This window comes from Vombatus ursinus, unplaced genomic scaffold (assembly GCF_900497805.2).
Source record: "Vombatus ursinus unplaced genomic scaffold, bare-nosed wombat genome assembly UNPS02014768.1, whole genome shotgun sequence".
NCBI lineage: Eukaryota > Metazoa > Chordata > Mammalia > Diprotodontia > Vombatidae > Vombatus > Vombatus ursinus.
Genome location: NW_020954546.1, coordinates 36,707,915 through 36,727,709, shown reverse-complemented (window position 1 = coordinate 36,727,709; position 19,795 = coordinate 36,707,915). Strand labels below are relative to the sequence as shown.

Below are 19,795 nucleotides of genomic sequence, written 5' to 3'. Positions count from 1 at the left end.
TCCAGCGCTTAAGGAGTTCATCTTCTCCATCCCCGACCCTGCATTGGAGCATTTTTATTTGTATATGTATGTTTTAAACCCTTAGAAAAAGAATTCCAGGATTTTTCCTCTTGTTTTTGTCTTGCTTCCTCATGGTCCATAATGCCAGCTGAGGTTGTAAGTGCAATGAACCCAAACTGACAGCATGATAGCAGATTATTCTTCCACTTTTCCAGATCTTTCGATTGCACATCAAAGCTGGGACTGATCACCACACTTGTTTAATCTGCACGTGAGATTCACAACAACTTTTCCTGCTCTGTGATCATCATTGATCTCAAATTCGCCGATGTAACCATGCTGCATCATCACAGTTAAGAACCGGACAATTACTTTAGAGCTAGGCCTAACGAGAACGTGGCGTTTTCCTCGATTTTCTGCCTGTTGATGCTTTTGAGAGCTTCTGCTAGGACGTTCATGTGCACCATTGTGGCATGGTGGAAAGAGCAGGAGTTTGCATTCTTAACAGAGTCAATATATACCAGAGTTAGTAAATGCAAGATAAATATAAAATAGATGGGAGGTAGCCTTGGTGGGAAAAGCTTTAGCAGCTTGGGGGTTGGGAGGAGGCTGGGAGACACCAGGAAAGATTTCTGGAAGAGGATGTGCTTGGATTGAATTTTAGGAAGCCAGGAAATTTTCAGAAGTGGAGTTTAGCAAGGGGAGCATTCCAGGTCTCAGGGACAGCCACTGCAAAGGCAAGGAGATGCAGAGTTCTGCAGCAAAGCCTGTATGGTTGGACTGTATATATGGAGGCTGGTATGTCTGGACAGAAGAGTTCCTGGACAGTATCAATGTGCTGCAAGCAAGAAAGGAGAGGAAGGGACCAGATTGTGAAAAGCCTTTAAAAGCCAGAGCCTTTCACATAAGATAGTAAGATTGGAAGGTGGAATGGGAGACCATGTTATACATTTATTTCCTCAGTGCCAATCATGGTGTTATACATATAAGTGAATTAATGAAAGAAAACATTTGTTAGGCTCTTACTATGTGCTAAGTGGCTACAAATGCAAAAGCAGAGAAAACATCAGCTCTTATGGAGCTTACATTCTTTTTTCTTTCTTTTTCCAAATTTTTATTTTTTTATCCTGAAATTAAACACAAAAAAACAGCATTTCCACATACAAAGCATAACAGGAAAATAGGATTTTATAAGAAATTAAACTGTTATTTCATAGAGCTGCTTTAAAAAAAAGTATGTAATTCTATGTTTCTTTAAAAATGGTCCTTATTTGTGCTTCCTTCTAAACTTCCTATCCTTCCCTTCTGAGTGCTTAAAATACATTTTCAATGTTCCTCCCCCCCTTTTTTTTTTTATTTTGGCACCACTATTGTTAATTCCCTCTTGTACCAAATAAGAATAGTCAAGCAAAAGGAATCCACACATTAGTGATTTCCAGAAACATATGTTTATTTCTGAACCTTGAGACAGGAGGGAAGTAACATATTTCATCATTGATGCTCTGGAGACACTGGTGATCTTTGCCTTGATAAGAATTCTTAAATTTTTAAGGTGTTTTTCTTTACAAAGTTTTCTGTCCTTGTATAAATCATTTTCCTGTTTCAGCTGAAATTATTCTGTGTAAATTCAGCCGCTAATCGGTGCAGGGCATAGTGTGGACTTCTCCCCAAACTATTTTGAATCCCCAAGACCTGAGAAAGGCTTGAAACCTGGATTGGTCAATCGGGAGAGACATTTTTGACCCATTTTGGCCTAACCTCCCATAATGCTTTGCATGCTCTGGCATAACAGACAGGCTTGGCTTTGCTCTCTAGGTGAATTCAAAATGCCCCTTCCTGTGTTAGCAACTACATGGCCAGATGAAGCTGACCAGGAGCATTCTTCTGTTTATGACTAGCAAGGACAAGGTGCCTTGAACCTGACACTATCTTCAATAATGAGACATTTCTTATCTTGGTATTCTATAGACACATGTTCTATTATGTTATGTTATGTTATATTATGTCATATCATGTCATGTTAATGATAGAAGAAACACAGACATCCTGGATTTATAATTTCAATTGATACTTTGACATTCTCTTATTTTATTGTATTTACAATCTATCCACTTAAGAAATTCCTTTCTCATATTATGGTTAACACATATAGAGACTATAATTTTGGCTGACTTAGGCATCCTGAGCCAGGAAGGGAGGGAGGGGTGAGAGGGTCCCTTTTGTCCATTCTTGGGTTCATTTTCTACAATGAACTCCCACACATATCTCTACAGGTATGTTCCACAAGCTTTGAGAGAAATAAACCTGCACATGCAGCCTAATTTTGTTTGTCTTTCTTAGAACGAACTCAGTAATGGTTGATAATAACCACAGAGTATTAGACTTGTATTTAAGAAGTCCTGAGTTCAAATGCTGCCTCAGACACAAGATGTGTGTGACCCTGATAATTAACCAACCTCTTTTTGCCTCAGTTTTCTCATCTGTATAATGGGAATAATAATAGTGCCTGCCTCCCGGGGTTGTTGTAAGGATCAAAGGAAATAACATATGGCAAGTGCTGTGCAAACCTTAAAATATTGTATTGGTAGCTATCATTACCTAAGATTCTCTGAAAGATGCACTTTTGTTGAAAAAAATATGTTCCATGCTGCTCATATGCCACGTTTTGTTCAGCCATCTTTGCTTTTCTTTGAGGAGTTTACATTCTAATACAGGAAAAGAATCCTGACCAGAGAGGGGAGGGGACTGGCATACCCTTTCCAGAAACAATGACAGAGTTTGTTTGGTTGTGCCTTGAAAAATGGAGATAGATGTGGGAAGGAGAATGGATCAGCTGTGAGGAGACTGCCTGAAAGTGGGAAGAGAAGTAAATTGTGGTTGGACCAACCTGAAAAAGTGGGTAGGTGGAGTAGTTCATGATCAGGATAGAAATGCAAGGAAACTGAAGAAAGTAAATAGTCAGTGAACACCCTTTCCCCCCTCCCCTCCATGACTTTCACTTCATCCTTATGTGGGTGATTTTAGAATCCTGCCCTTCCTAGACAGGATGTATTAGGAATTATAAAGGTCAAGCCTCTGGCTTCTGGTGAGCTGAAGAGATGTTTAGCTTGGATGGAAGGAAGGAAGGAAGGAAGAAAAGGAAGAAAACAGCATTTATTAAGCATGTACTATATGCCAAGCACTGTGCCAATCCTTTTACAAATTTTATCTCATTCAATCTGTTCACAACAACCCTGAAAGGTAGGTGCTATTATTATCTCTATTTTACGGTTGAATAAACTAAGGCAGACAGAGGTTATGGGACTTGGCCAGCGTCCCACAGCTAAGTGTGTGAGGCCAAATTTGAACTCAAGTCTCCCTGACTCCAACTCCAGCACTAATCCACTCTGTCACCTAGACCTTGAAATCTCTCAATATAATGGCCTTTCCTCAGTGCTCATCCTTCTTAACTATTTGAAGCATTCTATACTATCAACTATACCCCTCCTTCTTAATATTTTCTCTACCTTAGCTTCCAAGACACTCTCCTGGTTCTCCTCTTCCTCGTTCTCTTTTGCTGGTCCTTTTCCTGACCCCTTAAGGATGTATTATTCCCCAAGATTCTCTCTTTGGGCCTTTTTTTCCTCTCTCTAAGCTCCTTAGTAATTGCATCAGCTCCCACTACTTTAACTATTGCTCTAAACTAGTGATTCCCAAATCTAGAGGTGTGTGGCATAGTAAATAGAGAGCTGGAACATGAATCTTAGAAACTTGGATTCAAATACTATTGCAACATTTCAAAGTTGCATAACCATAGGCAAGTCACAGCCTCTCTGAATCTGTTTCTTCATCCGTAAAAAGGGAATAATGAAAGTACTGGGGCAGGGCCAACAACACTTCAGTCACTGCCCTGCTTTCTCTGCTGTCTGGTCTCTGTAGCTCTGTGACTATTTCTTATTAGTCACAGGATATGTCTAAGGATATGATTTTCTTTCTTAGGATTTGTCACTTAGGATTTTGTGTTATCCCTCTTCACTCTGCAGAACATAAAACAACAGAATATAGATGTGCATACACACCTCTGTACATAGCTATATTAGTAAGTAAAACCTTTATGCCCTTGCTGGGATCTTTGTATGCTGGGATTTTGTTGCACATGTAGAATGCCAAAGGTGGGGTGCAGGGAATCACAAGCAGCTCCAAAAGCCCTGAGAGAATAGTCCAAGGTCATTATCCTGGCACTATTCCTGAACTCCCTGGGAGTTCTGCCTATATCAACAGGCTGGGATCCTGCAAATGTTAACTGTCCCTTACGGCTTGTTTTCTTCCTTAAAACCATCTGAAAAGGACTTCCCCTCTTTTTCTCAATAATAACTTCATAGCTAGGTTTGTATCTGGGCCAAATGAAGGCATATCACCTGGTATCTTAGATAAGATCTTCAGGAAACTTCCAGTCATCTGTTTTCATTCTCTCTCAACTAATCAATATAATATAATAAAATCAATATCAATGGTCCCAAAACATAGTCCTGGAAGAGGAGGAGCAGATAATACCTTGGAGTCCACCAGTTGTTGTCCTGGAACCATCACAAATGACCCATCAGAAAAAAGACTTTTCCTACACAAAGAAGGAAAACTAAGGGATCCCTCAACTTTATCAGCAGCTACAGATGCTACTAACTCCAGTTTGGTTAAATGCCGTGCCAATGACCTAATGGGAAAATGTGGAGGCTTAGAACTTCCCCCTCTTGTCTCCAACCAGTTTTAAAGAATATCTCTTTAAAAATCTCCTTTGAACATGTAAGTCTCCTCAGTGGATTTCTTTTTCCCTTCCTTAATCTCTTTTGGAGAGGCATTCATTTGCTCCAAAATAGAGGAACTGAAACAGATTGGAGAGACTGATCAGGTTTCCTCATTTTTAAATTTCCTGAACTCAGCTTGTGTTTCCAATTACTATAATAAGTGGCCTTAATATAAATACCTCCGTATAGAGTTGTTTTAAAGTAGTGACTCTCAAAATATGATCTGGAGACCCCTGAACCCCAAGACCCTTTTAGGGGGACTGGAAAATCAAAATTATTGTCACAATAATACTAAGATATTTTCATTTCTAAAATGGTAAATGTTGATGCATATAATCCAAACGAACACAACACCTTCTCTGATCAGCGCACACCATGCTGGGCGGTCCTGTGCCAGGGTCTCACGTGTTATACAACCAATTCCCCAGTTCTTAAGAGAGACCTTGAAAGCGTCCTTCTATCGCTTCTTCTGACCACCATGTGAGCGCTTGCCCTGTGAGAGTCCTTCATTAAAGTCTTTTAGGCAAGCATAGATTTTGCAATCCAACAACGTGGCAAGCTCATCGGAATTGCGCGCTGTGCCATAGAGTTTGAAAACTTGAAAGTTTAGTTCAGAGAGGTGTAGCTAGTGTCAGGATGGCCGAGTGGTCTAAGGCGCCAGACTCAAGGTTTCTCCTTCAGTAACAGAGCGTTCTGGTCTCCGTATGGAGGCGTGGGTTCAAATCCCACTTCTGACACATTTGATCTTTTGTCGAAATGAAATCCTACCAGGATCTTTTAGGCAAACATATTTGCCATTCGAACAACGCGGCCAGCCCATCGGACTTGTGTTTTCTGCAGTAGAGTTTGAATGCTTGGCAGTTTAGTATGAGAAAGTACCTCAGTGTCTGGTATCTTATCCTGCCAGGTTTTCTTCATAATCTTCTGGTATACTGTCCGGATTTCACGGGCATACAACAATAAGGTCAGAACAACGGTTTCATTTTGGTACTCAGCCTAATGCCTCTTTTCTACCACACTTTCCTTCACAACCTCCCAAACATTAAGCTGACTCTGGCAATGTGTGTGTCAACTTCATCATCAGTGTGTAATCCCTGGCAAGTATACTACCAAGGCATTACATTTTCCACAGTCTTCAAAACTTCTCCATTTCCTGTAACCAATGGTTCTGCGTATGGATGGTGTGATGCTAACTGGTGGAGACCTATGTTTTCTTGGTCTTAATTGTTAGGTCAAAATTAGCACAAGCAGCAGAAAATCGATCTATATTTTGTTACATATCAGCTTCACAGGCTGTATTGAGTGCACAATCATCTTCAAACAAAAAAAATGAACTATCTCTTCCTCCACTTTAGTCTTGGCTTACAGCCTTTTCAAGTTAAACAATTTACTATCAGATGGAGTTGGTACAAGAGCTTTGGAAAAGAGGAATATTCTTCATTCCTCTTTTAAGAGGCATCACTCATGGTTCCAGATTCTTTTCATGACACATGGAAAGAGACAAATTATGGAATATCTACAGGGGTTCTTCAATAAGTCGCTGATTTCCAACTTGCATCCCTGGAGATAGAGTATATCTCCTTTGGTTTAGATTGGGTCCTCTCCATTGATTGAGGTAAGGCCTCAGTAGGGTCCTATTTAAAGAGTTTACTCACTTTTGCATATTTCTTGGTATATTTTAATCCATACAACTTCTCAGATTTCTGTTTGCTTGATTAAACAGGTTTATTCTATTTATCATGGTCTTTTGTGTAACTAGAATTGGTGGAAAGGAGCCAAGCACATGGATAAGCTTGAGGTACTCTACCCATTAATTTTTTCCCCTATTTATTATTTATTTATTTTAATATTCTTTGCTTTTAAAATGTAGGGATCCAAATTCTCTCCCTTCCTCCTATGACCTCCATTACTGAAGGAAACAAGAGAAGTCAAGTAACAGGATATCAAATATACACATGAAATCACCAAAACATATTTCCATATTAGCCACATTTTTTTAAAAAAGGCAAGAAAAATAAAGTGGGAAAATTATACTTCAGTTTGTGCTCAGGCTTCATCAGTTCTCTCTCTGTGGAGGTGGATAGCGTTTTTTCATCATGAGTCCTTTGGAATTGTCTTAGATCATTGTATTGATCAGAGTAGCCAAGTAGTTCATAGCCAATCATCACTGCAACATTGCTGTTACTGTGTACAATGATCTCCAGTTCTTCTCACTTCACTTTGCCTCAATTCATATAGGTCTTGCCATGTTTCTCTGAAACCACTCTCCTCATCATTTTTCACAGCACAATAGTACTCCATAAACAATCATATGCTATGACTTGTTCATCCATTCCCTACTTAATGAGCATTCCCTTGTTTTCCAATTCATTGTCCTTTTCCTTTTCCTTTTCTCTCTTTAGGATATAGACCTGGTAGTAGTATTGCTGGGTCAACAAGTATGTAGTTTTATAGCCCTTTGGGCCCGGTTCCTAATTGTTCTCCAGAATAGTTGCACTAGTTTAGTACTCCACCAATAGTTCTTTAGTGTACCCGTTTTTGCCTCATCCCCTATAGCATTTGTCAATTCTGATAAACATGAAGTGGTAACTCACAGCTATTTTAATCAATGGTGATTTAGAGTATTTTTTCATCAGACTATAGATAGTTTTGATTTCTTCTTCTGAAAACTGCCTGTTTATATTTGTTGACCGCTTTATCATTTGGGGAATGGCTCTTATTTTTATAAATTTGACTCAGTTCTATAGTCAGTATATAATTTATAAATGAGGCCTTTCCCAGAGAAACTTGCTGTAAATTTTTTTAAAAATATTACCTCATTGTCTATGGTACCTTTTAGCAAAATGTGGTTTCTCTCATTATCTCTTTTAATTAGTTCTACTTTTGCTTTGTCTGAAATGGTTATTGCCTTTTCTTAGTTCAACTGAAGCATATTGGATTCTGCTCCATCCCTTTATTTTAATTCTCTATGTATGTCTTTCTGTTTCAGCTGTGTTTCTTGTGAACTACATATTGGTGAATTCTGGGTGAGTTCATCCTATTCACGTTCACAGTTATATTTACTGTGTATTTCCTTCCACCCCATTTTCATCTGTTTCTTCTTCTCTCTCTTTTTATCCTTCTCCTCCTTGAAAGTCTATATATTGCCAGTAACCACTGTCTCCCTCATTCTGTCCTTCATTTTATCATCTCCCTCCCTTTTTCTTATTCCCTTCCCCTCCTATTTCCCGATTGGGTAAGTTAAATTTCTATACACAATATCTTTGAAACAATTCCAATGAGATGTAATACTACACCCCCCTCCTATTTTCTGCTTCATTGTAAAAGCTCTTCCTTATGTGCCTGTTTTATGTGAGAAAATTTTGCCCATTCTACTTCTCCTTTCTCCCTTCTCCCAGGGCATCCCACTTTCGCACCCCTTCTTTTTTTTCAGACCATTCCAACATAATCAACTCAAATCCATGCCTTCTGTCTATGTAAACTCCTTTTAACTACTCTAATAATGATAAAGGTGTTATGAGTTATATTTATCCTCTTCCCATATGGGAATATAAATAGTTTAAATTTATTGAATCCCTTATGATTTCTCTTTCATGTTTACTGTTTTATGCTGTTCTTGAGTATTGTGTTTGAATGTCTTAGTTTCTATTCAGCTCTGGTCTTTTCATAAGGAATGCTTGAAAGTCCTCTATTTCATTCAATATCAGTTTTTCCCCCGAAGGATTATACTCATTTTTGCTGGGTAGGTTATTTTTTGTTGTAACTCTAGCTCCTCTACCTACTGGAATATAATATTCCAAACCCTCTGCTTCTTTAATGTGGAAGTCGTTAAGTCTTGTGTGATCCTAACTGTGGCTCTACAATATTTGAACTGTTTCTTGTTGCTTGAAATATTTTCTCTTTGACCTGGGAGCTCTGGAATTTGGTTATAATATTCCTCGGAGTTTTCATTTTGGCATCTCTTTTAGGAGGTGACCAGCGAATTCTTTGAATTTCTATTTTACCTTCTGAATCTAAGATATTAGAAAAGTTTTCCTTGATAATTTCTTGAAATATGATGTCTAGGCTCTTTTTGTTAATCATGGTTCTCAGGTACTCCAGTAATTCTCAGATTTTCTCTCCTTAATTTATTTTGCAGGTCAGTTGTTTTTCCAATGAAAGATTTCACATTTTCTTCTATCTTTTCATTTTTTAAATTTTCTTTTATTGTTTCTTAATGTTTCATGAAGTCATTAGCTTCCACTTGCCCAATTCTAATTTTTAAATAATTATTTTCTTTGGTTAACCTCCTTTTCCATTTGGCCTATTCTGATTTTTAAGTTCTTTTCTTTAGTGAGTTTTGGGCCTCTTTTTCCATTATGCCAATTCTGGATTTTTAAGGTGCTATTTTCTCCTATTTTGTGTACCTCTTTTACAAAGCTGTTAATTCTTTTTTCATAATTTTCTTGTATCACTCAAATTTCTTTTCCCAATTTTTCCTCTACCACTCATCTATTTCTTTAATACTTCCAGGAATTTTTGTTGGACTTGGGTCCAATTAGCATTTTTCTTTGAGGGTTTTTTTTGTAGCTGTTTTCTTCTGAATTTATATCTGGGTCTTCCCTTCCCCTGAGGTAGCTTTTTATAATTAACTTCTTTTTTGTTTGTTTGTTTTTTGCTCATTTTTCCAACCTATTTCTTGACTTTGAACATTAAGTTAAAGTTGGGCTCTGCTCAACTGGGTATGGGGAGGTACTCTCCCAACTTCAGGCTTTTGTGTGCTTCTGTTTTCAGAGCTAGTTCAGGGACAAGTTTCTGGTGCTTCCAAGGTAGTGTGATCCTGGGAGAAGTATGGTCACTGCTTTCCTGGCTTGCATTCTGGTCTTCATCCAGGAAGTGACTCTAGTCCCATGCAGCCACAAGCACCAGTATTCTCTTTGCTTTGGAACTGTGACTAGGGCCCCTGCTCCCTTGTGACCAACCCCCAGTGCTCCTCTCCTGGGTCAGATTGTGTACTCTCCAGACAGGCTTCCATCTCAATGTCATAAACTTCTCCTCTGACCTCTTAAGTTTTCTTAGGCCAGAAAAATGTCTCACTCTGACCTTTTGTTGGCTCTGTCACTCCAAATTGTGATTTGAGGCATTATTTTGAAGTTGTTTGAAGGGGAATGTTGATAGAGTACAGCTGGGTTGTCTCTAGCCTACAATCTTGGCTCCAGTGGTCTACCTTTTTAAAGGAAGCTAGTAGCATTTGAAAATAAGTGTGTGTGTGTGTGTGTGTGTGTGTGTGTGTGTGTGTGTGTGTGTGTAAATAGAGAGAGAGAGAGAGAGATCTATGCTCCCCTTGTGCTATATTTAGAGGACCTATATGCTATACATAACTCATGTGAGTAGTACCTTTTACATCATACATCACAAATATAACAGCATGAGGACCTTTAAGTATGAATCACAAAATGACATCATTTGAAAGTTGGAAGTGACCTTGGCAGCCACATCTTCCAACCTATACCCAAAAGGAATATGCAATGTAAGGAAGGAAACAAGCATTTTTGGGGGGGGTGAGGTAATTGGGGTTAAGTGACTTGCCCAGAGTCACACAGCTAGTATTATGTGTCTGAGGCCAGATTTGAACTCAGGTCCTCAGGACCCTCCAGGGCCAGTGCTCTATCCAGTGTGCCACCCAGCTACCCAAAACAAGCATTTTTTAAAGCATCTACTTTGTGCTAGGCACTGTGCTAAGTGCTAGGGATATAAATACAAGCAAAGAGTTAGGCCTTGCCTGCAAATAGCTTACATTCTAATAGGGAAGATCACACTGAAGAGGGAGGGGTGTGTGTGAAGGCACCTGGTGCAGGGGCATTATTAGGAAACCTAAAAGGTTAGGAACAAGACCAGGAGAAGAAGGAAGGAGGCTAGCCCGAGGCTCTCCACAAAGTGGAGGCTCCAGGAGGGACTCCCTAGTGGGAGAATGGGAGGAGCCTTTATGGAGAGATATTCTATAGTGAGCAGGTCTCCTGGCTGAAAGTGCAATCCAAGGTGAGGAAGCCTGGGGATGAGGGAAATTCCAGTAGTATAGACATGACTTTGAAGTCCAGAAGACCAGGAACAGAACCAGGAGGGGACTATAGCACTTTAACATATTTACCAAGTGATCATTTAATCTTTAGTTTAAGACTTCAAAGAAGGGAGACCCCATCACTCTGCAGGGAGCCCATTCCAATTTGAGGTAGCCCTAAGCGTCATGAAGTTTTCTCTTAAATCAAACATCATTGTGATTCTGTACTGCTTCCCCCCATTGCTTCTGGATCTGTCTTCTGGAATTAAATAGAACAAACCTAACCCCTCCTTAGGGGTGGCACCAGATCCAACCGGTTAGAGAGACCAGATGGTTCAATTTTCAGTGTGAGCATTCACACCTCAAAAAATATGCAAATACTGCAAATCAGGACTTGATTTATTATTTTGATTATTGTTTAGACTTGAGAAAGTGATGAAGAAAATGCTAATAGTGAAGATTCATCTGACAAGTGAGTTGTGTAGCCAGTTGTTAAACATTTACTAGCACACACCTGTTCCTCCTCAACATGAAACCACTTGAAAACCAAAATGAGGCTAGTCTGGCATGACCTGTTCTTGATGAATCAATGCTGGCTCTTTGTAATTACCACTTCTCTTTTTAGAAGTGATGAATTTCCTGGAGACTAATCATCTCCTTAATGATCCATTGTAGAAATTTCTTAGTAATTAAAGTGAGCTCACAGGCCTATAGTTTTCAAACCATGTTCTTTACACACACACACACACACACACACACACACACACACACTTACTTTTAAAAAATTAGGATGCTTGCCATTCTCCAGTTTTGTGGTATAACTTATATTTTCCATGAGCTCTCAAATATTGTTGACAGTAACTTAACAACAACATCTTCAAGTTCTTTCAACATCCATGGAGATGGTTCATCAGCACTAGGTGACCTGAATTCTTCCAGGACACTTAGGTGTTCTCTTTCTCCTTCCTTATCTTGTTCATTCATGTCCCACTCTTTTTTATTCCATTTTGGGGTTTTCTTGGCAAGAACACTGGAGTGGTTTGAGATACTGGAATAATTGGCCATTTACTTCTCCAGCTCATTTTACAAATGAGGAAACTGAAGTAAACAGGATTAAGGGACTTGCCCAGGGTCACACAACTAGTGTCTGAGGCAGGATTTGAACTCATGTCTTCTTGCCTCTAGGCTCAACCCTCTATCTGCTATCTACCTAGCTGCCCCAACTTCTTACTTAGGTCCTTGCTTATCTAGTCTCCCCTCTCCTCAAAGTAACAATAGTGACTCCTGGAGAACAAGGATCCCTTCATTTTCATTTTGTGTCCCGTAAAATACCTAGAACCATACCTGGTGTAGAATAGGCATTTAATAAATGCTTGTTGATTGATTAATTAATCTTGGGTATTAATTCCTCCTTAACCAATTTGGTTCTGTCATTTTTAGAGCAAAGTCCTTCTCCTTGTCAGACAAAATGGTCTCAAAATAAGGGTTGATCAGATTCACTTTCTGCTGGCACTTTATATTGTCATCCAATCCACACAAAACAACAACTCATCTCTTCCTTGATCCTTCCTTTCCTCCCAATATAGCAAAAGAGCAAACAAATGAAGCAAAACTAAATAAAATGAAACAACAACAAAAAAAAACTATCTCCCTTTTTGTTGCACTTAGTTGTCTTTTCCAGTGTCAGCTCATTCTAAGCATTTATATTCCTGATAATATTTGTCACCTTCTTTTACCTGGACTTGCCTCCATCTTCTGCATTATTGTGTGTGTAATAAGTAGTTGATGGGTTTCCTGTCTTTTCCACATCAGGCACCTCAGATAAATACCATCTTTCCTCCACAATGCAATAGAGGATCATAGATTTAGAACCAGAATGATGCTCAGAGGTCATCTAGTCTGACTCATTTCACAGGGGAGGAGTTTCTGGCCCAAAGTGGTTAAGAGACTTGTCCAAATCCATAGAAGGAGTAAGTGGCAGAACTTCCTCTGATTGGAACCCAGATCTTCTTATTCCAAATCCAGACTTCTTCCCATTGACCTTGTGTGTCTTCACAATGTTATTATTGAACGTCTCACACCCCTCCAAGGCTGACTCACCTGATAGAATTTTATTCTATGGGATCCTACCTATTCTTCCTTTTTTTTTAATTCTTTCAAATCTATTCTTTCAAAATCTAGAGTGTATATCAAGCTCTGCAGTGATTTCCTCTCCTCTATCACAAATTGCAGAAGAAATTGGTCACTTCTCTACAAAGTTGCCTTACTTTCTGCTCCAGCAACTAGTTTCTCCTTGTTATTGAGAATCAGAGTTAGAATAGGTTTCGATTTGTCCATGCTCCAACTTTTTTTTTTCTGAGGCATTTGGGGTTAAGTGACTTGCCCAGAGTCACACAGCTAGTAAGTGTTATGTGTCTGAGGCCAGATTTGAACTCAGGTCCTCCTGACTCCAGGGCCGGTGCTCTATCCACTGCACCACCTTGCTGCCCCGATGGCTCCAACTTTTGAAGAATAAAATTGTCATTAATGAAAGTGAGTTTACTTTTGCGAGAGCTCCAGATGAATAATTCAAATCCCCCATCACTAGTATACCACACCTCTTTTCTAGGTTAATAATCTGTTTCCCAAACTATTCAACTATTCCCTCTTTCTGACCAAAATAGTCTATAGCAGGGGTGAGGAACCTGCAGCCTCAAGGCTACATGTGGCCCTCTAGGTCCGCAGGTGGAGCCCTTTGAATCCAAACTTCACAGAACAAATCCCCTTAATAAAAGGATTTGTTCAGTAGAACTTGAACTCAGTCAAAAGGCCACACCCAAGGACCTAGAAGACCACATGTGGATCACATACCCCAATGGCAAAATACACTTATGTTTCTCCCTTTATTGTCCTTTATGCCAATTATCCTCCCTATTCTTCCCCCATCTGGTTCCTGGGTTTCTTTTCATGAATATACCTTCTTCACACACACACACACACACACACACACACACACACACACACAGAGTTTTTATTGAATAATGTATTTTCATCTTGAACTAAAGTACAGCCTACTTTCATCCTATTAGTGTTCAAAGTAACAGTAATTCCCATAGACCCCACTGCCTGGTGGCCAAGTATGTTACAGTTTATTTTCCTCAGGGTTCTCCAATACCCATAAAGGGACTTGGGGGTACCTAGTCTCTGCTAGTGGCTGAAGTCTCCACAGATGGTGTTCCCTGAATCTAGTGATCCCCTATACCCTAGTTATATTTAACCACTAGCAGTGAACAGTAGCTTTTAGAAAAGAATATTTACTTCAAAGGTATAGCAAGAACAGTCAAGTGAATATTGCCCTCTAAAATGAAGGGGGGAGTATCATCTGCCCTCTGAAGTTCCCCTAGTCTTTAAGGAGACAAGGGGTATTACATTGTCAGCTTAACTCAGTTCTGACCAATGTCTTTGATGCTATCAGTCTTATGGGCTTATGGAGAATTATGTCAAAATTTGGTTGCCTGGAGAAGTTCATCAGCATTTCATGACGGCATGCTGGCTTGGGTTCTGGACAGTGCTCTCATGCTTTCCCAGTTACCAATAGAATGAAACAAGGTTTTGTGCTCGGTCTCATGCTTTTTATCACGATGTTTTCAGTCATGCTGTCAAACGCCTTCAATGAGGATGAATATGGCATCAAGGTCAGCTACCACACTGACAGTAAATTCTTCAACTTGAAAAGGCTGCATGCCAAGACCAAAGTGGAGGGAGTGTTGGTACATAATTTTCTGTTTGCAGATGATTATGCACTCAAGTGCAACCTCTGAAGTTGAGATATAACAAAATATGGATCAATTCTCTGCTGCTTGTGCTAATTTTGGCCTAACAATTAACACTAAGAAAACACAGGCCACCACCATACCATCCATATATGGAATCAGTGGTTACAGCAAATGGAGAAGTTTTGGGTGCTGTGAATAAGTTCATTTACCTTGGTAGTGTACTTTCCAGGGATGTACATATTGATAGTGAGATTGACACATGCATTGCCAGAACTAGCTCAGTGTTTGGGAGGCTCTGAAGGAAAGTGTGGGAGAGTAGAGATATTAGTTTGACTCCCAAAGTGAAGGTCTACAGAGCCATTGTGCTGACCTCATTGTTGTATGTGAAACCTGGACAATATACCAGCACCATGCCAGGAAACTGATTCACTTCCATTTGAATTTACTTAAGAAGATTCTGCACACCATCTGGCAGGACAAATTACCAGATACTGAGGTCCTTTCTCAAAATAAATTGCCAAGCATTCAAACTCTACTTCAGAGAGTGAAACTCTGATGAGCTGGCCACGTTGTTCAAATGCAAAACATATGCTTGCCAAAAAGACTATTTTATGGAGAACTCACACAGGGTAAGCGTTCACATGGTGATCAGAAGAAGAGCTACAAGGACACTCTCGAAGTTTTTCTTAAGAATTTTAGATATGGGAGACACTGGAACAGAACTGCTCAGCATGGCATGCCTTCATCAGAGAAGGGGCTGTGCTCCATGAGCAAAGCAGAATTGAAGTAACTCAAAAGAAACAGGAGATGCACCTGTTTTAGAGAAATTTAGAGAATCCACTCCAAACGTTCACACCTGTGGTAGAGCATTCTGAGCTCATATTGGTCTGAGCAGCCACAGTCAGACACACTGTAACTTGACTAGCGTAGTGATGTCATTTTGATCCTCTTCGAGAAGGAACGACAACAACCAACAGCAAGTTCCAAGTTCAAAGCCTCCTAGGCACCCTGGGTTCTCAGGTCACCATGACTCCAGCTCCTGGGTCCAGCGACTCTACTGCCTGCACGAAGAACTGAAAAGGACATACAAAAGAAACCTAAACCTCAAACCTGATTCTTAGGTCCACAGGCCAAAAGGGAGAGAACTCTCCTCTTACCCCCAGCTCAGTGAATGGTGTCTAAGCTTGAAGTGAACAGGACCTTACACCCCTAGCCAATGGTGGAAAGAAAGAGAAACTCCCGGACTGATAGTTTTAAATATAGAGACTGTTCCAGCTACATTGCCTTTGGAAAGAGCCTGCTCTCTCTCATATGGGAGAATGCAGAATATCCTCTCCCAGAAGCAGGTTCCTGGCATTTTTCACATTGGTGTCTACATATTGGTTGATCTGGGCATTTGCAAAGCTCCATTACATTGATGATATTCTCAAAGTTGAATGTATTTCCTTATATTATTAGTTCTTCTTGCTTGTTGCCTAAATTCTTGTGCCGATTAGGGATACACATTTGTGATCAGGAGTTTTACTGCTTTTCTTGGGTTTGCCTACTCTGAACATCTGAGTGTCTCAACCACTTTTCTTCATTTATTGTAGTCACTCTCTATGGTATTTATCATGGTGCATAGCCACAGGTATTCTTCTCCTTCTGATTAGATTTGAAAGCATCCAAAAAATACACTCATCAGCATTTGTTCAATATACTCCATTTCTAGCCAGGAATACAATATCCTTATATTTTAAGCTGTGTTAGCAAAACTATACTAGTGGGGGACCTTAACCTCTCCCTCTCAAAACTAGGTAAATCTAACCATAAAATAAACAAGAAAGAAGTTAAGGAGGTGAATAGAATCTTAGAAAAGTTAAATATGTGTTGGAGAAAATGTGGGAAAAGTGGAACACTAATGCATTGTTGGTGGAGTTGTGAAATAATCCAACCATTTTGGAGAGCAATTTGGAACTATGCCCAAAAGGCTATAAAAATGTGCATACCCTTTGACCCAACAGTATCAGTTCTAGAGTTGTATCTCAAAGAGATCATTCAAATGGGAAAAGGAGCTACATGTACAAAAATATTCATAGAAGCTCTTTTTGTGGTGGCAAAAAATTGGAAATTGAGAGGATGCCCATCAATTGGGGAATGACTGAACAAGTTGTGGTATATGAATGTAATGGAATATTATTGTGCTATAAGAAATGATGAGCAGGCAGACTTTAGAAAAACCTGGAAAGACTTGTATGGACCAATGTTGAGTGAAGTGAACAGAACCAGGAGAATCTTGTACACAGTAACAGCCACATTGTGTGATGACTAACATTGATAGACTTAGCCCTTCTCAGTATTGCAGGGATCTAAGACATCTCCAAAGGTCTCATGAAGGAAAATGCTATCCACATCCAAAGAAAGAAATATGGAGTTTGAATGTAGATCGGAGTATACTATTTGCTATTTTTTTCCTTCTGTTTTGTTTTCTTTTCTCTTTCTTGTGGTTCCTCCTATTGGTTCTAATTATTCTTTACAACATCATTAATGTGAAAATGTTTAATAGGAATGTATATGTATAGCCTTATCAGATTGCACGCCATCTTGGGAAGGAAGGTGGAGAGGGAGGGGGAGAAAAATTTAAAACTCAAAAGCTTATGTAAGTTATTGTTGATAAATCAAAATAAATTAATAAAAAAAGAAAAATTAAATATGACAGACCTCTAGAGAAAACTGAACAGGAATAGAAAGGAATATACCTTTTTCTCAGTGGTACATGGCACCTACATAAAAATTGATCTTGTATTAGGGCATAAAAACCTCACAAGCCAATGTAGAAAGGCAGAAATATTAAATGTAGCCTTTTCAGATCATGATGCAATAAAAATTAAGTGTAATAAAGGGCCATAGAAAGATAGGCTAAAAATTAACTGGAAACTAAATAGTCTAATCCTATAAGAATGAGTGAGTCAAACAACAAATCATAGAAACAATAATTTAAGGTATATCCCAGATATCTAAGACATCATCTTCTTACCCAAATAATTTCACTTCCCAAGTATTTTTTTCCTCTTCTTCCCTTGCCTTCAATAGGCAATAGTGAGAAAAATACAACCTTTATCTCTATAACCTTCAATTCCTCACTCAAGACTTTCATTATCTTTGGCATTGCATTGTTTTAGGCTCCTTCTGGTGGTAGTGGTGATAGTGTGATGCGGCTGCTGCTGATTTATATAGCACTTACTATTGTAGGAACTTTGCTTAGTGCTTTACAAATATTAGCGAATTTGATCCTCACAACAACCCTGGGAGTTTCCAGAAGAAAAAGCAACGCAGAGACTTGCACACAGTTTTAAGTTAATTATAGTTAATGAGGTTCTCAAAACTACCATTGCTATTAAAAATAATCTTCTGGTGATGAAATGCGTAATGCATTGTGTTTTGTTTAGGAGATACTTCTCCCTTGCAAAGAAAGTCTCACAGTTAGCAGTCTCTTTCCCATGTTCACCTGGGAGGTGGGTTCTATTAGTACCCTCATTTTACAATTGAGGAAACTGGGGCAGAGAGGTTAAGTGAACTACTGGAAGTCACACAAGAAGGAACACCTGAAGAAGAAATAAATGGGAAAAACCAAGTTCATATCCAGTCTCAGACAATATCCAGACTCAGCTATTAGATCAATGTCTCCATACCAAGAAGCTTTTGCTTCAATTGAATGAAGGGACCCCAGGAAAGGACGGCCACACCTCACCCAGGCTCACTGAATTTCTAAAGGAACTTTCATTTGCAAGAAATTGGGATGCAATTTTACCCACATGTTGAAGGGACCCCAGGAAAGGACGGCCACACCTCACCCAGGGTCACTGAATTTCTAAAGGAACTTTCATTTGCAAGAAGTTGGGTTGCAATTTTACCCACATGTTGAAAATAAAACTTTGTCCGCTTACCGTAGTCGGCAGGATTCGAACCTGCGCGGGGAGACCCCAATGGATTTCTAGTCCATCGCCTTAACCACTCGGCCACGACTACCTGTTTCCTTGCTTCTGTTGTGATTCTTGAAATGATTGAGATAGGTTGTTCAAATATTTCTATTCTTTTCTGATGAGCAGAGAGAAACAAATGAGTTCAATAAATATATCTACTTCAACAAATCAGTCTACTTCCGGGGAATGCGGTTGAATCATACATAAATTAAAAAGGATACTACTCAATACCCTCTAAACCCCTTTTTAGCTCTAAAATCTTTCATTACTGACATCTATGGTGCCATCAGAGTTTGGGAAAGACAAGTATTAGGCAGTGGAACTTGGAGGAAAGATCGAATGAACCAGGTTGGTCTTGGATTAGATCATGACTAGGGAATAGGAGCAGTGTAGATATTAAAAAAAAAAATCCAAGTTGCCTAACTATAGTAAGCAAAGGTATTGGAGGAGGTCAATCAATCCCAGAGTCTTCAAGGGACTGAGAAGAGAGAGGTTCTGGTAGAAGCCTTAGAGGAGGTACTCCATACAAGATTAAGGTCAAAGGCAGAAAGGATCAAGTCTTATCTAAATTTCGTGAGATCCAGAACCTAATAAATGTTCGATGTTGTTGAGAGATAGGGGGTAAAAGAGTTCCAGGTTGAAGATTTGAAAGTCAGAGGTTTGTCAGTTGGAGATTGAGAGTCATTGGAAGTTCCTGGGCAGGGGAAACAGACGGTTAACTGTGAGCATTTCTTTGCAAGACAGAAGCATCTTCTAAACAATACACAGAGAAATAGTAATGCAACACATTAAGCATTTCATCACTAGAAGGTTATTTTTAATAGCCACAGTAGTTTTGAGCACCTCATTAACTCTAATTAACTTAAAACCGTGTGCAAGACTCTGTGTTGCTTTTTCTTCTTCTGGAAACACGTAATTTAAAACAATGAATCCTGCCCTGTAGGATTTTGTACCAGTATCTGGCATTGCAAGGGATAAGAGAATGGAAAGGGTGAAATGATCAAATCTTCTATTTCAGAAAGCAATCTGCTGACTTTTAGAGTGAGGTAATAATGGTAACTAGCATTTATACAATGCTTTAAAGTTTTCAAAGTGCTTTTTCAAATATTATGTCATTTATGCTCACAACAGTTGTGACAGAGAAAGGTATTGTATTATTATCTCCATTTTACAGATAGGGAAACTAAGACAAGAATAAAACAAGCATCAAGTGTTTCATGTTTTGAGCACAAGTCTTCCTGACTCTAGGCCTAGGACTCA

The 19,795-nt window shown here is 39.2% G+C and overlaps 2 non-coding genes across 2 annotated transcripts; one reads left to right on the top strand and one right to left on the bottom strand.

Moving 5' to 3' along the window:
* The first annotated feature begins 5,411 nt into the window (after window positions 1–5,411).
* Window positions 5,412–5,518, top strand: TRNAL-CAA. The gene is made up of 2 exons: window positions 5,412–5,449; window positions 5,473–5,518. It is a non-coding gene; the product is annotated as a tRNA-Leu (tRNA).
* A 12,981-nt stretch (window positions 5,519–18,499) lies between these two features.
* Window positions 18,500–18,581, bottom strand: TRNAS-AGA. The gene has a single exon. It is a non-coding gene; the product is annotated as a tRNA-Ser (tRNA).
* Between the last annotated feature and the right edge of the window lie 1,214 nt (window positions 18,582–19,795).